A 12782-nucleotide genomic window follows, 5' to 3' on the forward strand; every position below is an offset into this window, starting at 1 on the left:
GTGGGTTTGAAAACCACCAGCCTTCTGGTTAGCAGTCAAGTGCCTTAGGCACTACACTACCAGATCTCCTCTGGGGGTGATGGCTGACATGGACTTTTTATTTTTTTGGAGAGTGATAGCATCCCTTCAGATGGGAGATATGATGAAACCATAGGAAAGGCTGTTCCATATGAATTCAAGGTTAATAAGAGGAAAGCTTGGCTATGACAAGGCCAGAAAACAGCAAGAAAAACCTTCCCTTAAAGCTAGGGATCTAAAAGGTGGACTGATATCTATGTGACATTTCACCACTAATGCTCCTGATTAATTATCAACTATTCAAAAGAATATCTGTGTCAAGAATGGGTAGCTCTTGACAGCTAAAAGGGACATAACCTCATTAAATCTTTGGGATACCATTTCTCTCATTTCAGAGATGGGAAAAATTATCTCAACTGTGAAAATTAAAAGGACTTAACATTAAATTCTTAGCATTAATGTGGTTTCCAAAGCATTTACTACCATAGTTTTGTTTTTGTTTTTGTTTTTTTTACCATAGAAGATGTAAAGCAAATTTTCAGAATTGGTAATTGATCAGATACTTGTTGAAAAATTATTTATAATAATCCAAAATTAGAAACCAGCCAATATGTCAATCAATAAGAAAATGGTTAAATAAATATTGTCTATTCACATGTTAGAATTTACCCAACCCATTTACTACCATTGAGTTTGTACTAATTCATAGAGATCCCCATAGGATTTCTAAGGCTGTAAATCTTTAAGGAAGTAGATCACTGCATCTTCTTCCCACAGGAACTGGTGGGTTTGAACCACTAACCTTTAGTTAGCAGCCAAATGCCTTACCCACTATGCCACCATAGCTCCTTATTAGAATTTACAGTATACAAGAATATTAAATATACCATGGACTTCCAAAAGAACAAACAAAACTGTCTTGGAATAAGTACAGCTAGAATATTCCTTTGAGGATGGTGAGGCTTTGTCTCACTTACATTGGTTATGTTATCAGTAAAGGTAAAAACATCATAGAGAAGGACCTCATGCCTGGAAGAGTAGAGAATCAGAAAAAATGAGGAAGACCCTCAACATGATGGGTGGCTACAATACTGGGTTCAAACACAGCAACAACTGTGAGGATGGCACAGGACTAGGCAGTGTTTTGTTCTGCTGTGCATGGGATCACTATGAGACAGAACCCTGAGCTGATCCAAATGAAGAAATATCAGAGAAAAAAGAGATTTGGGGAAATGGGTAGAGCATCTTGCAGGCTGGAATTTGGGAAGAAACAAGTATTGTGGGTTCACTACCTTCCCTTTCCTTCCTACTCACTCCATAAAGCAGATCCTTCTCCATAGGTCTGTGTTTCCAATCAGGGAAATAGGGTTGAAAATATTGTGTGTTTCCAAGACCCAGCAATGGTCCTGTGACCAGCTAGTCACTGGAGTAAAGTCTTATGTGTTCTCTCTGTTATCTCAGACTACCTCACTTTCATCTCCAAACAGCTCAGCAGAAGGCTGGTTCTCTGCTTTTCCTTTTCCTTTCACCATACCCCACATAGGAGCTCTAGTAGTGTAGTGCGTAAGGCATTTGACTGCTCACCAGAAGGCTGTTCGTTCAAACCTACCAGCCACTTCTCGGAAGGAAGGTTGGGCAATCTACTTCTGTAGTGATATCACCTCAGAAACCCAAGGAGGGGTCGCTATGAGTCGGATCCGACTCGATGGCACATAACAACAACAACAACATACCCCATATTGGACATACTTGCCCTTATCTCTTGAAGGAAGCCCCTCTTTCCTGCTCCTATTCTCTTTTTCTTCTTCTTCTAATTCCTTCCTATTCTCTTATATGATCATTTCCCCAGAGCCGAACTGCAGACCAGTGAGAATCTTCTGTTTCCTCACCAGCTGCTTAAATGCACACCTTAGACCAATAGGTATTCACATACATTTTGAGAACCCCACTGATTTGTTTTTCCCTTTAGTTTAAACTTCAGATAAATATCAATAAACTAATCTTAAAAAGGTACAGGTCTCAGGAGGAACCCCAAACCCAAAATATTGATAAATGATCTTCAAACACCATGAACCCAGTAATTAAAATCTAGTAGCTCTGAAACATATTTCTCTTCTTTCATTATTCTACCTATAACTGGAAGTATGGAAGGGCTAGAACAGAAAGAAAACAAAGGAATGTCTACTCACATATTTCTATAAATGTGTGTTCTCCCTCTTTCAGAGACAAACACATGGATGCATAAGAATGACCAATGTACTTCAGTCTATGATCCACCAGCCCAGAATCCTACACTTGACAATTCATGGGACTTGAATGGAGATTGAACAGGAACATACAGGATAACACTTACTCAACACCAATATGCATCAAATCCACTATATACTACCCTCTGGGATAGTATCTCAATTTTCTAGTGCTATTGTAACAGAAATACCACAAGTGTCTGGCTTCAACAAACAGAATTATATTTTCTCAAAGCATTCCAGATACTGGCTTTAGGGGAAGTCTCTTTCTGTCTGCTCTGGAGGGAAATCCTTCTCAACTTCTCTTGGGTTCTTCTCAGCGATTGTTACATGGCATCTAACTTCCTCCATTCCTACTTACTTGCTTCTGTGCCTAATCTGCTCTTTTGCATTTCAGAAGTGCTTGGCTTAGGACACATTCTACAGATATATGGACTCAGTAATATAATGAAAAGAAAATTCTATTCCCAAATTCAATTGCATCTACAGGTACTAAAAAACCTCACTACCATAGAGCAGATTCCAACTCATAGTGACCCCCATTGGGTTTCCAAGGTTGTAAATCTTTACAGAAGAAGACTGCCTCATTTTTCTCCCACAGAAGAGCTGGTGGGTTCAAATCATTGACCTTTTAATTAGCGCCAAATTCCTTAAACCACTACACAACCAGAGCTCCTATCCACAGGTATAGGGGTTAGGAATTATAACACAAATTTTGAGGGAACACAGTTGAATCTACAGCAGATAGATATAGTCTCAAAGAGGGTAGGTAACTTGTCCAAGTCACATCCTGGCAGGCAACAGAGCCAGAATTTAAAGTCTCCCTGCTTCCAGCTACTATGCTACTCTCCTACCATATAGGGCAGCTGAGTCTGTCTGTAACACAGTATTCCTAGATCATATGGAAATCAGAGCCAATTAGGTAATCTTTTTAAAAATATAATTTCCAAGGCATTATTCCAAAAAATGTTTATAAGTTAAGCAATGTATGGTTATGGAACCTATATATATATTTAAGTCCCCTCAGGTAAGTCAGATCAAAGAAGTCTGAAGACTATCCTATATCAAAAAATTAAGAATATACTCTTAAATATAACCTACAATGTTCTGATAATTCATGATGGGTTTTCCAGCTACAACTTTATCAAAACCTATTTAAATTTACATACTGCTTCTAGTTAAAGACAAACAAAAAACAAACAAACAAACAAAAAAAAACAAAACAAAAACCCAGTTGTTGTCAAGTTGATTCTGACTAATGGAAAACTCAAAGCATCAAAGTAGAATTGTGTTCCATTGCATTAACTGTTCATACCAAGGGACTCCAATAGCACCATTTCAGGATGGGAAGTTGTATAAATGTACTTTCTGCCACGTAAAGAGCTACTTTCTTCTACCTATTCCTTCCTTACATCCCTACATCCCTAAATTCTGTGGCTTTGGCAATCAAGTTTGTGTTTACCTTATCTGTGCCCTTCATATTTTTGTAGAGGTCAGAATGAAGAAAAGTAATCATTTTAATCTGCTCTCATACAGAATCCTTTCCTAATCCTTTGATCATTTCATCTGCCCTTCTCTAGACCTTTTCTAGCTCCATTACCTCTCTTTTAAGGTTCATCAACCAGAACCACATATAGTAGAGATGAACTAAGGTTTTATACAAGGACGTTGCCCTTGGTGTTCCTGGGAGATGCAATGTAGTTCTTCAAAAAAAAAAAAAGGCAAATCCCAGGGTTTGCAACCTGAAATAGTATGAAAAATAAAAGCAGAGAGGAAGGTGGACATGAATGAATATCCTTACTCTTTTCTCTTCCATCCTGTTTTTTCCTTCCTCCTTGCATCCTAAGAGAAAAGGAGGTGGTGATTGGATGAAAGGATTTCAGAAGAGCTGCAGTAACTTGTGGAAACAGAGATAGTCATTACGTCCAGCTGGTCTACAGAGCAGCTGACAGGATTCTAGGCATACTTGCTTTGTCGGTACCCAGAATATTTCTAAATGATTTCTTCTGGGTTTCCCTCCCTCCTTTTGCCTTCATTTATTTAAGGGGTCCATTCACTGTCCAAATAATCATCAGTTCCCAAAACTTTGATTTCTCTACCATCACCACCTAATATCAAAAGAAACAACAAGTTCATAGGAGAAATTTTGCTGAGCCCTAAGGAGCTGATGATCTAATTATCTCATTAAAGGAATTTACTCAAAATGTGAATGAGCCTTAACCCTTCCAGATATCATACAGCTTTTGAAAGGCATTTGTCAAATCTAAACAATGTATGATTGATCACAGTTTTAGGAGCTTTAAAAAAAAAAAAAAAAACACTGCCATTGAGTCGAAATTGACTCCTAGCGACCTCTCCTTGGGTTTCTGAGGTGGTATCACTATGAGAGTAGATTGCTGGCTTTAGGATATGATTAAAAGGAGCTCTGGTAGCATAAGGCATTTGGCTGTTAACCAGAAGGTCAGTGGTTCAAACCCACCAACAGCTTGCAGAAGAACGATGGGCGATCTGCTTCCATAAAGATTTACAGGCTGGAAACCCAGTGGGGGTTGCTATGAGTCAAAATTGACTCGATGACAGTGAGTTTGGTTTGGGTTTGAGGATATGGTTAAGTATATTTATACTTGGCTTGGTGTGTAGGGCTCTGTTTTGGAAAGATGGCTTCTTCTTTATCTTTTTTGTAAATTGCCAGGTAGGGGTATGTGTGGTAGAAGAGGTGGTATGTAAGAAGGAAAAAACATATCCTGCATTGTGACTAAAAAAAAAAAAAGGATACTTGATGAAGTAAACACAGACAAGAATTTAGAGAAGAGATAGATACAGGTTAACTCATGGAATCTCATTTTTTTTCCCAAAAAAATTCAAAATCTCACAGCAAGAGTGAAGCTTCTATATTTTAAGTCATTTCGGCCCTCAACACTTATACTTGCTCACAGGTTTGCTTTCCCATATTCTCCTGTACACTGATCTTCCTGGAGTTCATAAAAAATTCCTTCAGTATTTCCTTTTTTTTCTTCTCTCCCTGAAAATCTTACATCTACTCACTTAGTAACTATCTCATCTGACATCTCACATTTACAACAATAGTAAAAAATCTACTATACAACTATTTTGCAAGTCAATGATGATGCACATTTTGCAGTAACAAACATCAAGGTACCTCACAAGCAGAGCCCGTGACCAAGTAGAAAGGAAGATTTTATTGCATAGTATTTCACCACCCAGGAGGGAAGAGGAGGCATGGTCTCCTCCAGGTGCCAGCGTGCTGGGTGGATCATATGGGGATGTGGAGTGGGCCTGGAGTGGGCTGGCAGAGATGCAATGCTGCCTGGCAGGTCCTGGATAGACCTGAGAAGCTAAAGCCAGGGCAGTGGCCACCAATGTCCTAAAGGGGGACCATCCTCAAGGCTGAGAAAGAAGCAGGACCCTGGGGAATGCCCCCAGCTTCCAGACCCAAGGGGTGGCAGAGGCAAGCTGGGCCATGATCAGGAAGATACCTGAGATAGCATATGCGGATGCTCAGAGTCCATGACTGGCACCTGTTCACACCCTTACAGTTCCTCGATGACCCTCCTGGGTAGATACAGATGAAGGCAGGACAAGCCACCTAAGTGAGGGTGGGGTCAGGGGTTGAGTGGGCAGCCGTAGCTGCAGTTTAAGGTCAAGTATGATGGATAAGCCTGGCAGTCAAGGCCTCAGAGGAAGCTCTGGATTATTTATTCTCAAGGGGACATGGAGGTGCAGGGGGTTAGGACCACCCACCAACAGCTGGGAGATGCTCAGGTAAGGGGTCAGCAAGGGCAACCAACAGGCATTATGCACCTTTCTTGTAGCACCTAGGCCCTGTTGTCCAAGGGCAGGGAGCCTCCTGTTAACAAAATAAACCCACTAAGGGAATTTTGAGGAGCTCTGGTAGCATAGTGCCTAAGGCACTTGACTGCTAACCAGAAGGCTGGAGGTTCAAACCCACCAGCCACTCCTCAGAAGGAAGATGGGGCAATCTACTTCCATAGTGATATTGCCTTGGAAACCCAAAGAGGGGTCGCTATGAGTCAGGTCTGACTCAATGGCACATAACAACAACAACAACAAGGGAATTTTGCAGTCATTGATGGGATGATCTAGGAACACCCACACTGAAAATATGGTAAGGGCAGGAGAAGGAGGGGATCTTTGGATCATGAGAGGGGAAGAACTTGAGCCATCTTGGTCTAGAAGACTGGGAAGCCCTCTCTTGTATGCTGCAGTGGAGGGAAAATTCTGCTGAAGTGACTGGGGAGGGGGACAGTGGCAGTAGGTGACTTCAGCAGGGGCCACCAGGATGTTCACAATACAGGTGAGGGGGTGAGATTATGTAGTCATCCTTCATAACTTCAATTTTTGCATAATGACCTGCTCTTTGGTGCTTAACCATGCTGATAAGTGAGGAGTGAGTATAGTGCCAACTACAGAGTTGAACTGTAGTCTCATAGAATTTTGTCACTGGAAGAAAACTAAGAAATCATTCAGTGACATTTGTCACTCTAATTTTACTAGACATCTGTCATTTTTGCAGCCCATTCTCTAGTTATCCTTTTTTCTAGTAAGAATTTAGCCTGAATTACCTAATTCACTGTGTGAACTCAGTGGATGATTCATAATGTGAAACCATTCATCCACACTGTCGGTTGAGGGCATTTTCCTGAGTTTAACCCTGTTTTATAGCTAATTATGCTGATGAGGAAACTATACATAGACCAAGAGGCTATCATTCATACAAAACAGGGGGATACTGCATGGTTAAAAATCAGGAAGGGTATGTGTCAGGGTTCTATCCTTGCACGATACTTATTCAATCTATATGGTGAACAAATAATCTGAGAAGCTGGACTATATGAAAAACACACCATCAAGATTGGAGGAAAGCTCATTAACAACTTGAGATATGCAGATGACATAACCTTACTTTCTGAAAGTGAAAAACTGAAGTACTTATTTATGAAGATCAAAGGCTATAATCTTCAGTATGCATTACACATCAACATGAAGAAAACAAAAGTTCTCACAACTGGACCAATAAGCAGCATCATGATAAAAAGAAAAAAAGATTGAAGTTGTCAAAGATTTCATCTTACTTGGATCCACAATCAACACACGTGGAAGCAACAGTGAAAAAATCAGACATCATATTGCACTGAGAAAATCTGCTGCCAAAGATCTCTTTACACTGTTAAAGAGCAAATATGTCACTTTGAAAATTAAGGTGGGCCTAAGACAAGCCATGGTATTTTCAATCACCTCATATGCATGTGAAAGCTGGACAGGGAACAAGGAAGATCGAAGAAGAGTTGATATCTTTGAATTATGGTGTGGTCCGGAGAATACTGAAAATACCATGGACTGTCAGAACAATGAACAAATCTATCCTAGAAGAAGTATAGTCAGAAATGTCCTTGGGAAGTGAGAATGGCCAGACTTTTTCTCACCTACTTTGGTCATGTTGTCAGAGGGGACCATTCTCTGGAGAAGTATATCATGCTTGGTAAAGTGGAGGGTCAGTGAAAAAGGGGAAGACCCTCAACAAGATGGAGTGACACAGTGGCTGCAGCGATGGGCTCAGGTATAGCAAGGATTGTGAGGATGGCACAGGACCAGGCAGTGTTTCATTTTGTTGTACATAGGGTCACTATGATTAGGAACTGATTCGTCAGCACCTAACAACAACAACAACAACAACAACAACAATACTGGGTGGTATGATAAAGGTTGTGTGTCAACTTGGCTGGGTCAGGATTCTCAGTAGTTTGGCAGTTATGATGTAGTCATCCCCATGAGGAGATCTGACATAATATAATCACTTCCTTGAAGACATCTGCTCTGAGCAGCCACTCAGCTGAAACGAAGTTTCCTTAGGGGTATGGCTGCATCCAATATATACAAATGTTCTGGCTAAGTTCTCTGGCTTTTCCATTGATCTGGATCCTGCATCTGGCTCATGTGACCTAGAGTTCTTTGGATCTTAGCCAGTGGCCTGCCTTACTGCCTGCCAATGTTAGGAATGCTAAGCCTCTGCAGTCTGTAACTCAACAACCTGCCATCTGACCTGCTTATCTTAGTTCATCAGCCCCTGCAACTATGTGAGTAAGGAGAAGCCTGCAACCTGATGTCTGACCATCTGACCCAGGAACTTGGACTTGCTAGCTTCCACAATCAGGTGAGACATTTCTTTGAGATAAATCTCTCTCTCTCTCTCTCTCACATATATACATACTTACACACACACACACACACACACACATATATATAAAGGGAGCTCTGGTGGTATAGTGCCTAAGGCATTTGACTGCTAAAGAAGGCTGGCAGTTCAAACCCACCAGCCGCTCCTCAGAAGGAAGATAGGGCAATCTACTTCTATAGTGATACCACTTCAGAAACCCAAGGAGGGGTTGCTATGAATCACAATTGACTCGATGGCAGTGAGGTGTGTATGTGTATATATATATACACACACACATACACACACACACACTTGTTATTTCTTTTAGGTGCTGTCAAGTTGGCTCTGACTTGTAGTGACCCTATGTAAAACAGAACAAAAACACTACTGGGTCCTGTGCCACACTCATAATCCCTGCTATGTTTGAGCACATTGTTGCAACTACCATGTCAATACATTTCATTGAGGGTCTTCCCCTTTTTTGATAACCCTCTACTTTACCAAGCAGGATATCCTTCTCCAGGGAATGGTGCCTTCTGACAACATGACCAAAATAGGTAAGACGAAGTCTGGCCATTCTTGCTTCTAATGAGCATTCCAGCTACAATTCTTCCAGGACAGATCCGTTTCTTCTTCCAGCAATATGTGAGATTTTCGGTATTCTTCTCCAACAATACAACTCAAAGGCATCAATTCTTCAGTCTTCCTTATTCATTTTCCAGCTTTTACATTGAAAATACCATGGCTTGAGTTAGGTGCAAGTTAGTCTTCAAAATCATATCTTTATTCCTTAACACATTAAAGAGGTCTTTTGCAGCAGATTTGCCCAGTGCAATGAGACATCTGATCTTTCTTTTCTTTTCTTTCTTTTTTCCTTTATTTCTTTTTCTTTCTGTCTGTCTCTCTCTCTGTCTTTCTTTACATCTGATTTCTTGACTGCTGCTTGTATGAGTGTTGACTGTGGATTCAAGTAAAATGAAATCCCTAACACTTTCAATCTTTTCTACATTTATCATGATACTGCTTCTTGGTCCAGTTGTGAGGACTTTTGTTTACATTGAGGTGTAATCCATACTGAAACCTTTAGTCTTTGATCTTCATAAGTAAGTGTTTTAAGTCTTCTTCACATCAGTAAGCAAAGTTGTGTCATCTGCATATTTCAGTTTGTTAATGAGTCTTCCTTCCATACTGATGCCATGTTCTTCTTCATGAAGTTCAGCTACTGGGATTATTTGCTAAGAAAACAGATTGAATAAGTAATAGTGGAAGTATACAACCTTGATTCACACCATTCCTGATTTTAAATCATGCAGTGCCCTTGTTCTGTTCAAACAACTGCCTCTCACTCTATGTACAGGTTCTGCATTAGCACAATTAAGTGTTCTGGAATTCTCATTTTTTTTGCAATATTATCCATAATTTGTTATGATCCACACAGATGAATGTATTTGCAAAATCAATGAAACTCATGTAAGCCTCTTTCTGGTATTACTTCCAGCCAAGATCTTTCTATCCCCAGCAATAACATCCCATGTCCTCTTCTGAATCTATCTTGAATTTCTGGAAGTTTCCTGTCAATATAATACTGCAATCATTTTTTTTTTTTTTTAATTACCTTCAGCAAAATCTTTCTCTGCCCCCCTTCCTCCCTATCTCTTATTTCTTTACCTCTGGTTTTGCTTCTCTAGAGAATCCACCTAAGACATCTGTTACCAGGAGTTGGGTTGTAGAGAAACAAAATTGTAAAGATTAATTTTTTAAATTATTTATGATGTCTGGCTAGTTTTTATTTATTTATTTATTTTAGTCATTTGGGTGAAAATTTACAGAGCAAATTCACTTTCCCTACAGCAGCTCACATATATTTTGTCTCATGACATTAACTACAGTTTCCCACAATGCAACAGCTCCCCTCCCACTTCCTCCCCAAAGTCACCTCTTCCCTGTATGCTTGCCTCCCATCCACTCCTGCCCCCTGAGCTCTCTCCCTGTGCATACACAGCCCTTCTATTCTCCCATAATTGATCTCTCCAAGGAGTGTATCTACCTAATGTAAAATGTTCAGCTCATATGCCTATCTTTTGTTTGGCTGGAAGCCACAGAAGTGAATTCAATTCCAGACATGAAGGGCAGGTAGGGGCCATAGTCTCAGTGGTTCCATCAGGCTCTATCAGACCAGAAAACTTGGTCTTTTTTTAATTTTATTTTTTAACGATTTTGAGTTTTGTTCCATATCACTCTCCCACTCTATCCAGGATCTCCTACATAGATCTCCCTCTGAGTGGTAGACTGTGGTACCAGGCACCATCTAGTTCTTCTCATCTCATAGTTGTATAGGCTGAGGATCACATGATGTACCAGTCACTCGGACTAATTGTTTCCAAGAATCTTTGGTTTTCTTCATTCTTCTTTTCTCTGGATGAGGAGAGATTGATCGTTGCATTTAGACGGCTGCCTGAAAGCTTTTAAGGTCCCAGTCACTACTCACTAAAGTAGGATGTGGAACAACGTTTTTGTGTAGTATGTTATGTCAATTGAGCTTGATGTCCATTTTGACTATAGTCCTCAGCCCATAGGTCCAACTACTCACTCCCTCTAGGTAACTGGCTGTGGCCAAGAAGTGACTACAACCGTGTCCCTTGTCAGGTCTACTATATACCTGGGAATTCTTAAAGAACATACAAATATGCTTGTAGAAACACTGTCTGCCAATCCTATACATGGTCTTGGGGACACTCCCCCCTGCATGGACATACATAATAGTTCAGCCTGTCCACAAATCTATCCACCCATAGATCAATGTTTGCCTTCCCTGACAACGCAGTACCATCTTTGTTGTCTGTACCTCACATGCACTTCTCTATGTCTTCCTCTTCCTCAGTACCACCATGTTGATCACTCACATTTGGTACATCGCCCTTCTCTTCACCCAAATCAATACTTGTCACCTATCAGTGTTCCCTCTCTTCCCCACACCCCAGGTAACCAACAAAGAAAATTTTCTTCCATTATGTAAACTTTTCCTTGACTTTTTATAATAGTGAACTAATACAATATTTGTGCTTCTGTTATTGACTTATTTCACTCAGCATAATGTCCTCCAAATTCATCCATGTTATGCAGTGTTTTGAAGAGTCTACCATATTCTTCAGGGTTTCATTGTATTCCATTGTGTGTATGTACCATAGTTTGATTATTCATTCTTCTGTTGATGGGGACCTATGTTGTTTTCATCTTTTGGCTATTATATATAATGCTGCAATGAACATGGGTGTACATGTATCTGTTCTTGTCTTGGATCTCATTTCTTTAGAATATATACCTAATAATGGAATGGCTGAGTCAAATGGTATTTCTAATTCCATCTTTTTAAGGAATCACCAAACTGCTTTCCACAGTGGTTGTACCATTTTACAGTCCCACCAGCAGTATATGAGAGTCCCGATCCCTCCGCATCATCACCAGCGTTTGTTATCCTCTGTCTTGTTGAACTTTGCTATTAGTGCTGGGCGTCTCATTGTTATTTGATTTGCATCTCTCTAGTGGCTAATAATCGTGAACATTTCTTTATACATTGTTGGTCACCTGAATATCCTCATTGGTGAAGTGTCTATTCATGTGTTCTGCACATTTTTTAACTGGATTATTTGTCTTTTTATTTTTGAGCTGTTGGACTTCTCTATAAATTTTAGAGATAAGTCCCTTTTCAGATATGTCATTGCTGAATATTTTATCCCAATCTGTAGGTTCTCTTTTGAATTTTTTTGGAGAAGTCTTTGGAAACATATAAAAATTTATTTTTTAGAAGGTCCCATTCATTTAGTTTATCTTCTGCTAGGGATAGTTTGACTTCTTCCTTACCAATTTGGATGCCTTTGATTTCTTTCTTGCCTTATTGCCCTAGCTAGGCCTACAATGTTGAATGGAAGTGATGAGAGAGGGCATCTTTTTCTTGCTCCTGTTCACAAAGGGAATGGTTTTAGTCTTTCTCCATTAAGAATAATGTTGGCTGTTGGTTTTGCACATATGACCTTCATTATGTTGAGGAATGTCCCTTGTATTCTGATTTTGCTGAGAGTTTTGATCAGGAATGGTGTTGGCTTTTATCAAATGCTTTTTCTGTATCAATTGATATGATCATGTGGTTCTTTCCCTTTGTTTTATTTATATGACGGATGACACTGATTGTTTTTCAAATTTTGAACCATCCTTGCACACCTGATATGAACCTCACTTGGCCATAATGAATTATTTTCTTGATATGTTGTTAAAGTCTATTGGCAAGGATTTTGTTGAAGATTTTTGCATCTATATTCATGAGG

Source organism: Orycteropus afer, unplaced genomic scaffold (assembly GCF_000298275.1).
Source record: "Orycteropus afer afer isolate SDZICR_OR568_19922 unplaced genomic scaffold, OryAfe1.0 scaffold00195, whole genome shotgun sequence".
Taxonomy (NCBI): Eukaryota; Metazoa; Chordata; class Mammalia; order Tubulidentata; family Orycteropodidae; genus Orycteropus; species Orycteropus afer.